This window comes from Bubalus kerabau, chromosome 5 (genome assembly GCF_029407905.1).
Source record: "Bubalus kerabau isolate K-KA32 ecotype Philippines breed swamp buffalo chromosome 5, PCC_UOA_SB_1v2, whole genome shotgun sequence".
Lineage (NCBI taxonomy): Eukaryota > Metazoa > Chordata > Mammalia > Artiodactyla > Bovidae > Bubalus > Bubalus kerabau.
The window spans coordinates 88,074,254-88,086,717 of NC_073628.1; the positions used below are offsets into that span (position 1 = coordinate 88,074,254).

The 12,464-nt window shown below is 37.2% G+C and overlaps 1 protein-coding gene across 8 annotated transcripts in view; it reads left to right on the forward strand.

Annotated features, from left to right (window-relative positions):
• The window catches only part of AKT3 (AKT serine/threonine kinase 3), a 284,036-nt gene that overhangs the window by 95,468 nt on the left and 176,104 nt on the right, over positions 1-12,464 (forward strand). Inside the window, exons 1-2 of one of the 8 annotated variants that reach the window (XM_055582158.1) lie at positions 9,205-9,399; positions 9,813-9,952. The exons of 4 other annotated variants lie outside the window; for them this stretch is intronic. The gene's annotated coding sequence lies outside the window, so the exon portion shown is untranslated. Of the gene's footprint in view, positions 1-9,204; positions 9,400-9,812; positions 9,953-12,464 lie in introns of those variants that run through there. 3 more of the 8 variants (XM_055582157.1, XM_055582166.1, XM_055582163.1) reach the window with 3 other exon arrangements.

Consider the following 12,464-nt stretch of genomic DNA (forward strand, 5'->3'; position numbering starts at 1 on the left):
CAACAAAAGTCCATCTAGTCAAAGCTATGGTTTTTCCACTAGTCATATGTGGATGTGAGAGTTGAACTATAAAGAAAGCTGAGTGCTGAAGAATAGATGCTTTTGAACTATTGGTGTTGGAGAAGATTGTTGAGAGTACCTTGGACTGCAAGGAAATCCAACCAGTCCATCCTAAGGGAAATCAGTCCTGAATATTCATTGGAAGGACTGATGCTGAGGCTGAAACTCTCAATACTTTGGCCACTGATATGAAGAACTGACTCATTGGAAAAGGCCCTGATGCTGGGAAAGGTTGAAGGCGGGAGAAGGGAACAACAGAGGATGAGATGGTTGAATGACATCACCAACTCTATGGACATGAGTTTGAGCAAGCTCCAGAGGTTGGTGAAGGACAGGGAAGCCAGGCGTGCTGCCGTCCATGGCAGCACCAAGAGTCGGACACAACTGAGTGACTGAACTGATTGAACTGATGTTGGTGGCACAGTGGTAAAGAATCCACCTGCCAAACAGGAGACGTGAGTTCGATCGCTGGGTTGGGAAGATCCCCTGGAGAAGAAAATGACAACCCAGTCCAGTATTCCTGCCCTGAAAATCACACAGACAGAGGAGCCTGGCAGGCTACAGTCCACGGGGTCACAAGAGTCAGACATGACTGAGTAAACAGCAACAACACCACAATGTTCCATAAACGTACAAGAAAGTGGAAGTGAAAGTTGCTCAGTGTGTCCAACTCTTTGTGACCCTATGGACTATACAGTCCATGGAATTCTCCACACCAGAATACTGGAGTGGGTGGCCTTTCCCTTCTCCAGGGGATCTTCCTAACACAGGAATTGAATCCAGGTCTCCTGCATTACAGGCAGATTCTCTACCCACTGAGCCACAAGGGAAGCCCAAAGTTAGGAAAATATTAATTCCCTCTGTTTAACCTCTTAGCAATATTGTCAAGTTTAATATTCTTACAGGTCAAGTTTCGCAAGGAAGTATAATAGAATTGTCACTAGCCATAAGGTTTTAAATAGCATCAGTATGAGAAAAAAAGATAAATGCTCCTCAGTAAATTATTGGAGTAGTTTTTTTACTAATGTTACTGGAAATAGGTGATCTAGTGCTACTTTCTGTGTAAAATTGATTTGTTTTGAGAGACAGAGACAGAAACATTCAAGGAAACAAGAATCAATAATGTCCAAAGACTAACAAACTTTTTACAGAAAATACAGGTATAAATTTCTATAAAACGAAAGACCTAACATAAATTTACCAGATGTAAAACCGTCATTTCCTTCGAGAAGCAGATTTCCAGGTACTTCATAGCTTGAACAAGTGCTTGTCTGAGTCTTTCCCCTCCACTTTCAGATTTGAATATAATAAATATGCTTAGGAAATTTACATCGGTGAAGTTTCACTGATTTTAGAGGGCACAATATAAATAATTACTCTTTTCTATTTGGCCCTCTATACACTATTAGACATAAAATGAAGTGTAGAAATGGAGGTCAAAATACACTACTGATGAAGATTAAATTGGAGATTTATCGTGAGGGCCAAATGGCTTGGTGACTGAATTACAGAATTAAGCAGAGTTTCCAAGCATATTTTAGGCAGTATAAATGAGACAGCACCATAGAACTTGAATCTTTTTCTTTTTTTTATAAAGGCTCAGAGAGTAAATACCTTTGCAAGTCACATGGTTTCTGTCACACCTGTAGCTACTCAACTCTGATTGTAGTGCAGGAAAGCAGCCAGACACAATACCAAACTACTGGGCGTGGCTGTGTTCAGTAAAACTTTATTTATTTAGAGAAGCAGACTGCAGGCCTTGTGTAGTTAGTGCCCTGATCTCTTCTTATACATAGGAACAGAGACAGCAGACTAGCTTCAAAAGGAAGAAAAAGGACTGAGCTTAAATTTTGCACACCAGTTTATCCACCAGATAAATTACTCCAGAATTAGTGAGTAAAGGGAGACAAAGAAGCCTGGAATTATGTTAAGGAGCATCTCTGATAGGAAATGAAGGGCAAGTTTTCCTTGGATCTTCAGGCTTACTACCCTTCCAGTGAATGCACAAGAATCTGTTAGGCACAAAACATTACTTCATACTGAATATTTCAGCTCTTAGAGTCTTGGTGCTTAGTCAGTGTTAATTTTGGCATAGTTTCTCACAGTCAGTCTATTTCTGGCTAGTGATAGTAAAACCATGTTAATGAACTCACAGGAGGACTCTTATCTTCCTGCCACATGTGTTGACACGAGGGCATGCTTTAAGGTAGCTCAGATTACTCTGTTGACTGATTCGTATTTACTGAGTGCCTACAAAGTGCCAGGCATTTTGATAGATGCTAGGGATATAACAGTGAACAGGAGTGACACAGTTCCTGCCCCGACAAGAGTTTGTGTCAGGTAGCTGGGAGGGATCTGAGGAGAGAAAATGACCTCTAAATTGAAACCTAAAGTTTGAGCTGGAGGTGGCCAGTTGATAGGCATGCGAAGGAAAAGTGTTCAGTAGAACTACTAACGGCTTCAGCCCAAAGGAAAGAAGCATTGAGTACAGATGGATGAGGCTGGAAAAGGAAGAGGAAGCCACTGTTGCAGGGCCTCTGTAAGAGTTGGATTTATCCGAAGATCACTGAGAAGTCGTCAAAGGGCTTTAAGACAGAAGGTCTTACAAGTTTGCACTTTTGCGTACATTGGGTTTGGATCAGAAGAGACGAAGGTTGAAACCCTGTTGCTGCGCTGCCCAACACTGTAGCCAGGAGGTACTTGTTGAGCACTTGAAACGTGGCTCCTATGGCTGTGGAACTGAATTTTAAATTTTATTTAATTAAAAATGGGAGCAGTAAAAGTATTTTCCTTTAACTTTGTTACCGGATTGTGTGATTGTTTTGGTGGGATTTACATTTTACTTAAACTGTTGAAAATAGAGCATCTGAACTGAATTGTGTTGTAGGTGTAAAACACATACTGGATTTTTAATTCATACTTTGGAAAAAAAAATTAAAATATCTCGATGTTTGTACTAATTACTTATTGAAATGATAGTATTTGGATACTATTTAGTTGATTAAAATATATTATTTTAAATAATTTTACCTGTTTACTTTTTAAAATGTGGTTTTAGAAATATTAAAATTGGATATGTGGCTTGCATTATGTATCTGTTGAATTATTTTGTCCTGAGGTCAGTTAGGAGACTTAGGAAAATTCAGGTGAGACATCATGATAATCTTGAATCAGGGTTGCAGCAACAGGATAAGGTGGGTAAATCTGAGAACTATCTAGGAGATAAAACTGATAGGATTTGGCATTTGGGTAAGAGAGGTGGCAAACTAGTTGTAAGGAGAAAAAGGAAGCCTCCAAGTACTTAAAATATAGGAAATGGTATAGTAATACTAGGTGGCAAGTGAGGCACAGGTTTTTATATAATTTTGAGTGTGTAATGTTTCTTAACACCTTCCAGTTTGATGTCATTGAAATTTATTTGCATGTTTTCTTTAAGATTAAACTTATTTCTGTTTAAAAGAATAAACACTTTAATTACATGTGAAGGTTACCGAGATCCATCTTTAAAGTTGAAGCCCTAAAGTATCTGATGAATGTTAAACATTTAATACTTTTTCCTATTGACCTTCTAAGAAAAAAGATGCATTTTTAGCTTCATTTTCCAGTCTCTTAAGCTTATGAAAGTAGTCGAGACAGTTTGTTGACCCCAAAGAGACCTTTCAGTCTCTGACTTGTTAGACAACCGGGTCTGTACTCTTCATTGGCATTCAGGTCACAGGCAGCCACTGGGCTCAGTGCAAAGCCAAGCACAGCTTTAGGATTTAGACAAAGCCAATCTGGCAGAGGAACCCAGTTGTCAGGGAAGCTGGCTGTATTGTAAAGAACTGTTGCATAATGGGGAGACCAAGTAGAACTATTAGGATGCAAATGTGAAAAAAATGGTGGAGCTAACCTGCAAAAACAAACATTTCTTTTTTGGTGAAGAGTCTATTCACTGTTGCTTTCTTCTGTTTAACTTTGCTGGGCTATAGATGTAGTTGGTGCAATTTGAGTATATTAGTTTATCTTAATCTCTGGTCAGAATGCTACTCTATATTGTTTTTAAGTAAACAGCTAATTTGTATTAAAAGACTAAGGTACTACAGTATTTTGAAATCTTTTCATAATTTTCAAGTATGTTCTGCTTCAGCATTGATCAGTTTTTATGTGTGATTTTAATTCCCAGGTTTTTGATGAGGAATCTTTTTGACCTTTGATTTCATTTCATCTGGTTTATAGCAAAATATTATTTTCATAATTGACACCAAATTACTTCCCGTACTTGACTCTAAACTGTTGTCTTATTTAACGTAAAGCCTTCATAGGTACAAGAGCAAAGTATTGAAAGTCTTAAAACAGGAGTTCAGTTTTGTTTTACTAATGTCCTCTAAAGGAAATCTGCTGTTTCTGTTGTCCTTTACTCTGTTCATCCCTGCCTTGAGTGCCCACTTTTCCTTTTGCTTTCTACTTCTTTCCTTCTTTTTATTTTTCTCTTTCTACTTATCATCTTCTTTAGTTATCTGAATCCACACCTTGGTTAAGTGTTGTGAAAGTGACTTGTGCAAGCTTATACATCTTGTACACGATAGGTCAAGAAAGGTTTTCTAGAGATGGTGAAGGTAAAATTGAGATGGAAAGGAAGAGTAAGTTGCCTGTACAGTGTGAGGGAATCAGGTTACTGGAAGGGGACCAAGAAAAAGTATGGCAGAATGGAACCTGGCACTTCTCTGGAAGTGAAAGTAGATCTGTAGGGCAGGGTAGTCTATAAGGGAGGGACTGGTGAGAATGAATCACTCTGTATTTGGATAACATTTTTCATAGGCTGTTAAGTATGCCACGGTTCATTTATTCAACAAATATAAGAATTCACAAAGTTGCCAGTTACATGGGTACTATCCATGGGAAATTCAGAAATTGGAAAGAAAGTTAAAAAATATGGGTAGCATCCATCTGAATGAAATCAGATGGACTTTGAGGTTTTTAAAGGAGACGAATCTTGAGCAAAGTCTTTGTACCTCTCTGTTTTGTTTTAAACTGGTATATGCTTTGACTTTCTCATTTTGTAGTTAGGCTTCCATTTTTTTTATCTTAGCACTTTGCAAGTTTCCTAATTTCTTTAAGATTCTATTATTCTCCATTCTTGTTCTGTTTTTGTTTTGAAATATAAGAACAAAATTGCTCTACACCTGGTGTTTTCCTGACTTTTAAACCTCTTTCTCTATAGAGTCATTTTCTTCCGAATGCTGTTTTTTTGTTTTCTTTCATGACTGTGCTTCATTCAGCCTCCTTTAGTACCTTCTTTCCTAGTAAATTTCATTAACATTGGGCATCAAGCTTAGCCATTTGAGACCTTTTTTCCTTGACCTCAGTTTTTTGTTTTTTTAAATTTGAATGCTGATTATTGTATCTGATAATGGTTAGTGATTGTAATTTCTGACATTTATCAGTCACAATATAGTATATACCAGCACTATGCTGATTGCTTTATATATCAGTTAAGTCGCTCAGTCGTGTCCGACTCTTTGCGACCCCATGGACTGCAGCACACCAGGCTTCTCTGTCCATTACCAACTCCTGGAGCCTACTCAAACTCATGTCCATCACGTCGGTGATGCCATCCAACCATCTCATCCTCTGTTGTCCCCTTTCCCTCCTGCCTTTGATCTTTCCCAGCATCAGGGTCTTTTCCAGTGAGTCAGTTCTTTGCATAAGGTGGCCAAAGTATGGAGTTGCAGCTTCAGCATCAGTCCTTCCAATGAATATTCAGGACTGATTTCCTTTAGGATTGATTGATTTCCTTTAGGATTGACTGGTTGGATCTCCTTGCAGTCCCAAGTCCTGGAATGCTTTATATATAGTATGTATTTTAAGCCTTGGAACAACTTTATTTGGTAGGCATTGTTACTGTCCAGCACAATAGTGAAAGAAATAGATCTTCAGAGAGATTAATTTTTTTTTTTTTTTATGATACACTGATAGTAAGTTGGAAAGCCAGGATTTGAACCCAGATATCTGGACACGTTTTACCTCATCTGAAGCTTTCTGTCTGGTATTTACATTTTCTTTTGTTTACAGGTTTGTATTTTAAAAAATAAATATTTGGCAGGTAGTTTAGACTAAATATAACCACAGCTAAATGTGTTTCCCCCTAAATTACCATTATACTTAATATTTACTTAGGACATATTTTGCATTTACCACTAGCAAAGGGAAGTAATTTCAATTTGAATTATTAATTTTCAACTTCAAATTCATTCTGCCATTCTACTTAATTTCCCATGGCACTATCTCACATATCCATCATTTTCTTCCCTTCCTTTCTGGTGCTTCTGAAATGTGACCCTTTTATTGGACCGAAATTTTGTTTTGAATATTTTACAAAAATGGCATTTAAAAAATACTTTAAAATAATGTAATAGTATGGTTTACTTGTGCTTTTCAAAGCTCACAGTTTTTAAAAACAATATTATACAGTTTAGTTTATATGTGAACATTATAATGCATTCACTCACTCATAGATTCTTTCATTTATGAATTCTGTTTGTGGTCAGGTACTTAGCTTTTACTGGAAGTGCTAGCTAGGTACGGGAGATAGAGTGACCCCGGGGCTGACGCAGTCTCTGCCCTCATAGACTTCATGTGTATCTATCACTGAATTGGATTTTAGGAGGAGCAGACTAGTTATATATTTTTCTTGTTCAGAGGTCCTGCTGTATTTGACTTGTGTAGATTTTAGGCTTTGTGTTAATATGTTTGAAAATCTTGACTTTAGACTATAATTTATAGTTATTGATTTGGTTATATATATAGATATTGATTTGGTTACTGGATATTTTTATGATGGTTAGCTTTTACTGTTTTGCATTCTGAAATTTTCTTTTCTTCACGCAGTATTTGTGTTTTTGTGCTGTATCCATCCCTATGTAGTACAGCTATTGGTAGGTCAAGCCTTTTAACTACTGTATAGTACTCCAATTGAATAATTAGCACTATATTTTACTTGTTCTTTAACTGACAAACTTTTAGAATATTTCCACCTTTCCACTTCTATGTAATCAATGCTACAATAATTTGGGTCTCTTTCCAGTCAAAACTTTAAGTAGCTTTTGAAAAAGAACCATCCTTTGTGTCATTAACTCGACATGTGCTCGAAAACAGAAGTTTTGAATTTTGCCTTTGGTATTTTTTGACTGGGTCGTTTTGCCGAAGGTTCCAGTTAAATTCGCTTACATTGCCTCTAGTGTGTCCTCTCTCTGTACCTTAAGAGTGAAAGCCTCAAATTGGTCATTTTTCTTAGAGCATATGAGTTGGCATTGCATGGTACTGAACAGGTACAAGGAAACGAAGTGTAGGAAAATACCTAATTATAGTCATTGCAGCTGGTTTCAAAGTACTTCTGACAGTTTGTGCATAATGCTTACTTGAAAGCATCAAATGGGTGCTAGTTGTGAAATAGAACACCTGTTTGTTGTTGAGCCTGTGTTTATGCAGATGATTGTTGTTGTCAAAGCACCTTGATGTAGAGTAGTCCTGTTTACATTTACATTCTCCCCAAAGGATTAACAGTGTTCTCTCAATAAATTTGCAGTCTATTCTCCTCTCAAAGGCTGCTGTTTGGAGGGTGGTGTGAAAGAGGCAACAAGTGCTTGCTAATCACTTGAATATACATAATTAGCTACAGTCTGGTGCACTGGATTCTTTGTAGAACCATAACAATACTGATTGGAAAAAGCTCATACAATAGATGTGTTACCACATAGTTTTTGAGGGTACTTGTTTATTCATTGGTATTTAGTTCTCATTTTTTAGAACTTAAGTTTTACTTAAAAGTATACAAATTCTTGTTCTTTTTAATGAACTAGTGTCAGTTATATTAGCAGCTCTTTAAAGTCAACCCTAAGTAGCAAATTTCTACTAAAGAGACCAGCGAGAGTCTGAGGTTATTATTTAACACATTAGACATACTTGATAATTCCAGAGATTGTAAAACATTCAAGCTTATTGGGCAGCTAAACTCAATCCACAGTAGAGGATTTTTAGACCAATTAAAAAAACAAAACAAAGTTTAGGATGACTATATCTATATGCAGAGAAACAAAATATATTCTCTTATTTCCTAATGTTCTAGCTTTGTATCATTTTGTTGAATAGCTTTGTTGTGGGAATATTTAGACCTCAAATTTTATATCTTGAAATTCAAAGGGTCATAGGCATTTCAGGTAGCCTTCCATGAAACCTATTCACGCTGTGGTAATTGTTTTCCTTTCCCATTCCTTTTTACACTGACATCCATTCAGGCTTCCATTTCTGATTCCTATAAAGTTGTAGACAGATGGTCACTCACTGACTTAGTGTTCTAGAGGTCTAAGTGTGGTTTTCCTCCCTGCATAAAATTTCTGATAGTACCCTCAGACTTCACCAGTCCTGATATAGAAGTGTTAATAAAGAGAAGTAGCATAGAGGAGCTTGTTCATATAGGAGCGCAGAAAAGAAGCTTGCTAACTGTCTTCCTTAGGAGGTTACAGTGTTGGCCTATTCGGGAGATTCCCACAGTGTCTCCTGCCCCTAACCCAGTACAGTGTAGCTGTTTAGGTGGTGCATGAGGGAGCATTTTACATTTGGTTAGTGAAGTACTGAGTGACTTCACTTTCACTTTTCATTTTCATGCATTGGAGAAGGAAATGGCAACCCACTCCAGTGTTCTTGCCTGGAGAATCCCAGGGACAGGGGAGCCTTGTAGGCTGCAGTCCATGGGGTCACGAAGAGTTAGACATGACTGAGCGACTTCACTTTCCCTTTTCACTTTCATGCATTGGAGAAGGAAATGGCAACCCACTCCAGTGTTCTTGCCTGGAGAATCCCAGGGACGGGGGAGCCTGGTGGGCTGTCGTCTATGGGGTCGCACAGAGTTGGACACGACTGAAGTGACTTAGCAGCAGCAGCAGTGAAGTATTTATTTTATATATTGAAAACTACGATTGGCTTATCAGTTGTGTAAACTTTTGGTGTGGAAATCAACACAGACTTCTCCTGAAACTGAGTAGAGGCTGTTTACTCAGAATTTGATCAGTGAGAGACTCAGCCACTTTGACTTTCCCTGATATTCCAAGGCAGGCAGGGGAGTGGGAAAGCTTTACAGTAAAAGCAGGGAGGCTCCAGGTGTGCCCTGATTGGAGATTATTGGTATGGGGAATCTAGAGGCAGGGATCTTATGTGATTGGTTTGGGGAGCATATTTAGCTTTCTCTGGTTAGTCACAAGTTAGAAGCAGGGGCAAAATTAACAAGGCTAGTCACTGTCCAGGTTCTGACTGTTCCGGGCTGTAGAGCTTGTGGTTTGGCTTTCTGGGCTGGTTGCAGAGGTCAGAGTTCTCTTGTCATATATTGTCTGGTCATTGTTTTCAGTTCAGCCTCTTGGTAGTATTGGTGAGACCAAATGTATTAAGGAAAAATATATCCTTGTAATTTTAAGGATATGTACCTTAAACTCATTAATGTTAGAAAGCTTTAAGATTTTAGTGTTTTGAAGTTTTCTTTCAACTGGTTATCCTTTGAAACCTTGAAGAATTGAAAGTATATGACCAGAAGTTTTTAAGAATGTTGTGATTGCCTCTCTAGCTTTGTTTCATAAGCTTTTAGGTAAAGTAAACTTTATAATCAAAATTCACAATTGCTAGTATGATGCATTAAGAAGCTGAAAGTTCCCAAGAACTCTTTCTAAACTTTTCCTGATAATTATTAAAATTTATAATCGTGTCAAATGCTTACTTCACAGATCTCCCTCCTGAAGTGTTAATAGGAGAGCTAAGTTTATTTCTTGCTGCAGTGAGAATACCACCTGGTCAGAGCTTTGGCAGTGTCTTAGAGGGGAAAAGGCCAGGTTGTTACGTGCTGAGGACCAAAGTTTGGTTTAAGGTGGGCCAGTATAGGGGGTGTCTGTATGTGTGCATGCGGGTGCATGTGGTTTGATTAGAATAGTGTAAGAGCTGTGATACAACAATAAGGGATTCAAAGAATCTTAAACTCTCTGTTGGTACTTTCCGTTGAATAACTTAATGTCATAGGACTGCAACGTTGTACTTTAAGCTGTTGAAATGGTGATTTTTCACTTACCTTAAAGAGATGTAGCCGAGGTCCTTATGGTTACATCAGTTCTTACAAAATATCCACATTCTACTATGGATCACTATCATCAAATCAGTATTATAATTCTATTATAAAATTAATGTCAGCATCAGATCTATTAAATTTTTGAGGGTTTCTAAAATATTTATGATGCTTCATTTTTTTGGCTTTACTTTTTTTTCTTTACTAGAAATACTTTGAAATATGAGGGAGGAGGTTCCTTTTCTGTAGACTGAGGATGTGAAACTTCATTTCTTGAGTTCTAAATTCCCCTAAAGGCATTGTTTCAAGAACAGGGCTTCAATTTTGCATGTTCCAACCTATAAATTGCAGTTAACAGCAAGAATCCTTATAATAATAAACCTTTGGTATTGTAGGTTGATTTATGAAGACCGATCCTATGATTAAATGTTGTCTGTTGTCTGCCCTTTATTTTTATTCCTTTAACAAATGTCAGGTTGGCCTGCCTTGTCCCAATTTTGACCAGTAGTGTGTATATTCAGCCTGTGTATTTTATCTAGATTGGGTTCCTTTTGAATGGTAATTCATTCACATTAACCAAAAAAAATTTATACTGTGTGAATTGCTCATTTTCTATCATGACCTGGGGGTGTGGAAGTCATCTGTTGAAGACTGAGTGGGCCCACCACTGGGGGCAGGTTTTAGCACAGCACTGACATTCTCTCCTCAGCTCAGGCAGGGAGCCTTGGGCAGGGCACCTGTGCAATCACGTAAACGGGGCAGGGTTGGCAGAACCTTACCTGCATTGCTTTGATTTAATGTGGTTGTATTTGTAGAAGGATGCTAGGTGTTTGGGTAAAATGAATTCCTCTTTGCTCTCTACCCCTGTCATTGCCAAATTACCTGCTTTTTCATGAGGACACATTGGCTTTTAAGGGCTATGAGAACCATAAAAGAGGACAGACTTGATCCTCAGTTTGAGCACTTTGACCCATCTGGAACCTTTTGTCTTTGGTCCATGTTTTTTAGGACTGGGGACTTTTCCACAGATAAGGAACTTTCTATTGGGTTGAGAAAGAGACTATTGGTTGATAAGTTGAGCAAATACAAACTTTTCCAGGATAATTGTTTTCCGGTATTTTGAGAAGTTACTTTTGTAAGTTATAGAGATTGAATTTAGGTATTACTAAAAGACTGTATTAAATATTTGCTATAGTCTTAGGTCATTATCTGCTTTAGTTGAATTCACTTTATGTGTAAAATATTTTTATATCGAGTTGGTAGGTCTAATGATATTAACACAACTGTTTTTGATAGATTAGAAAAACTAAACTTTTTCATCCAGGGAGTTTTTTCCAGATGTTACCACTAGAATTTATTTAAGCATTTATATCTAATACATATAAAATCTTACTCCTTTTTCATATACTTTTCATGAATATATGAAGTAGATTTAGCAAACAAGTAGGTTATCCCCCAGTTTGAACTCCAGACTCAGCAAACTTAAGATATGTTATAATGCCCAGCAACAGAGTAATCAGAACAGACTAGGAAAGGCCAAATATCTTCTCCCAGTAGAAATTTAGCAGTAAGTTAGTATTCCTTAAAGTATGGGGTATAGTCCCTGTGTATTAGAATCCCTTGGGATGCTTATTAAAAGTGCAGTTTTCCAGAAACTGTAATTAGAATGTCTGGTTTTGGGACCCTGCCTGATAGGTATATTTATACTAAGTACCCCTGCTAATTCATATTTACACTATAATTTAGGATTCTTTGTCTTAAATTATGATGAAAATCAATAATAAAAATATATTTTAGATTGGAGATGTTTATTTAATACATAATTTTGTCAAAAATATAACTAATTTTTAAGATATAGTGAGTTTCATAATGTAGAACATTTTCCCACATTTTTGTATTTGAAAAAATTGTCTTTGGAAACTAACTTCCTTATTGATTCTCAGTTTTTCATATTGCCTACTGATTTGTTCACTTAATAGTTCTCTAATTAGGCTTAAAGGTATTTAGGCTTAAAAACCTTAAAACTAGATGTATAATCAACCTATTTTGTTGCTATGTAAATATTAAAAAGCAGAGAAATTACTTTGCCAACAAAGGTCTGTCTAGTCAAGGCTATGGTTTTTCCAGTAGTCATGTATGGATGTGAGAGTTGGACTGTGAAGAAAGCTGAGCACCGAAGAATTAATGCTTTTGAACTGTGGTGTTGGAGAAGACTCTTGATAGTCCCTTGGACTGAAAGGAGATCCAATCAGTCCATCCTAAAGGAGATTAGTCCTGGGTGTTCATTGGAAGGACTGATGCTGAAGCTGAAATTCCAATA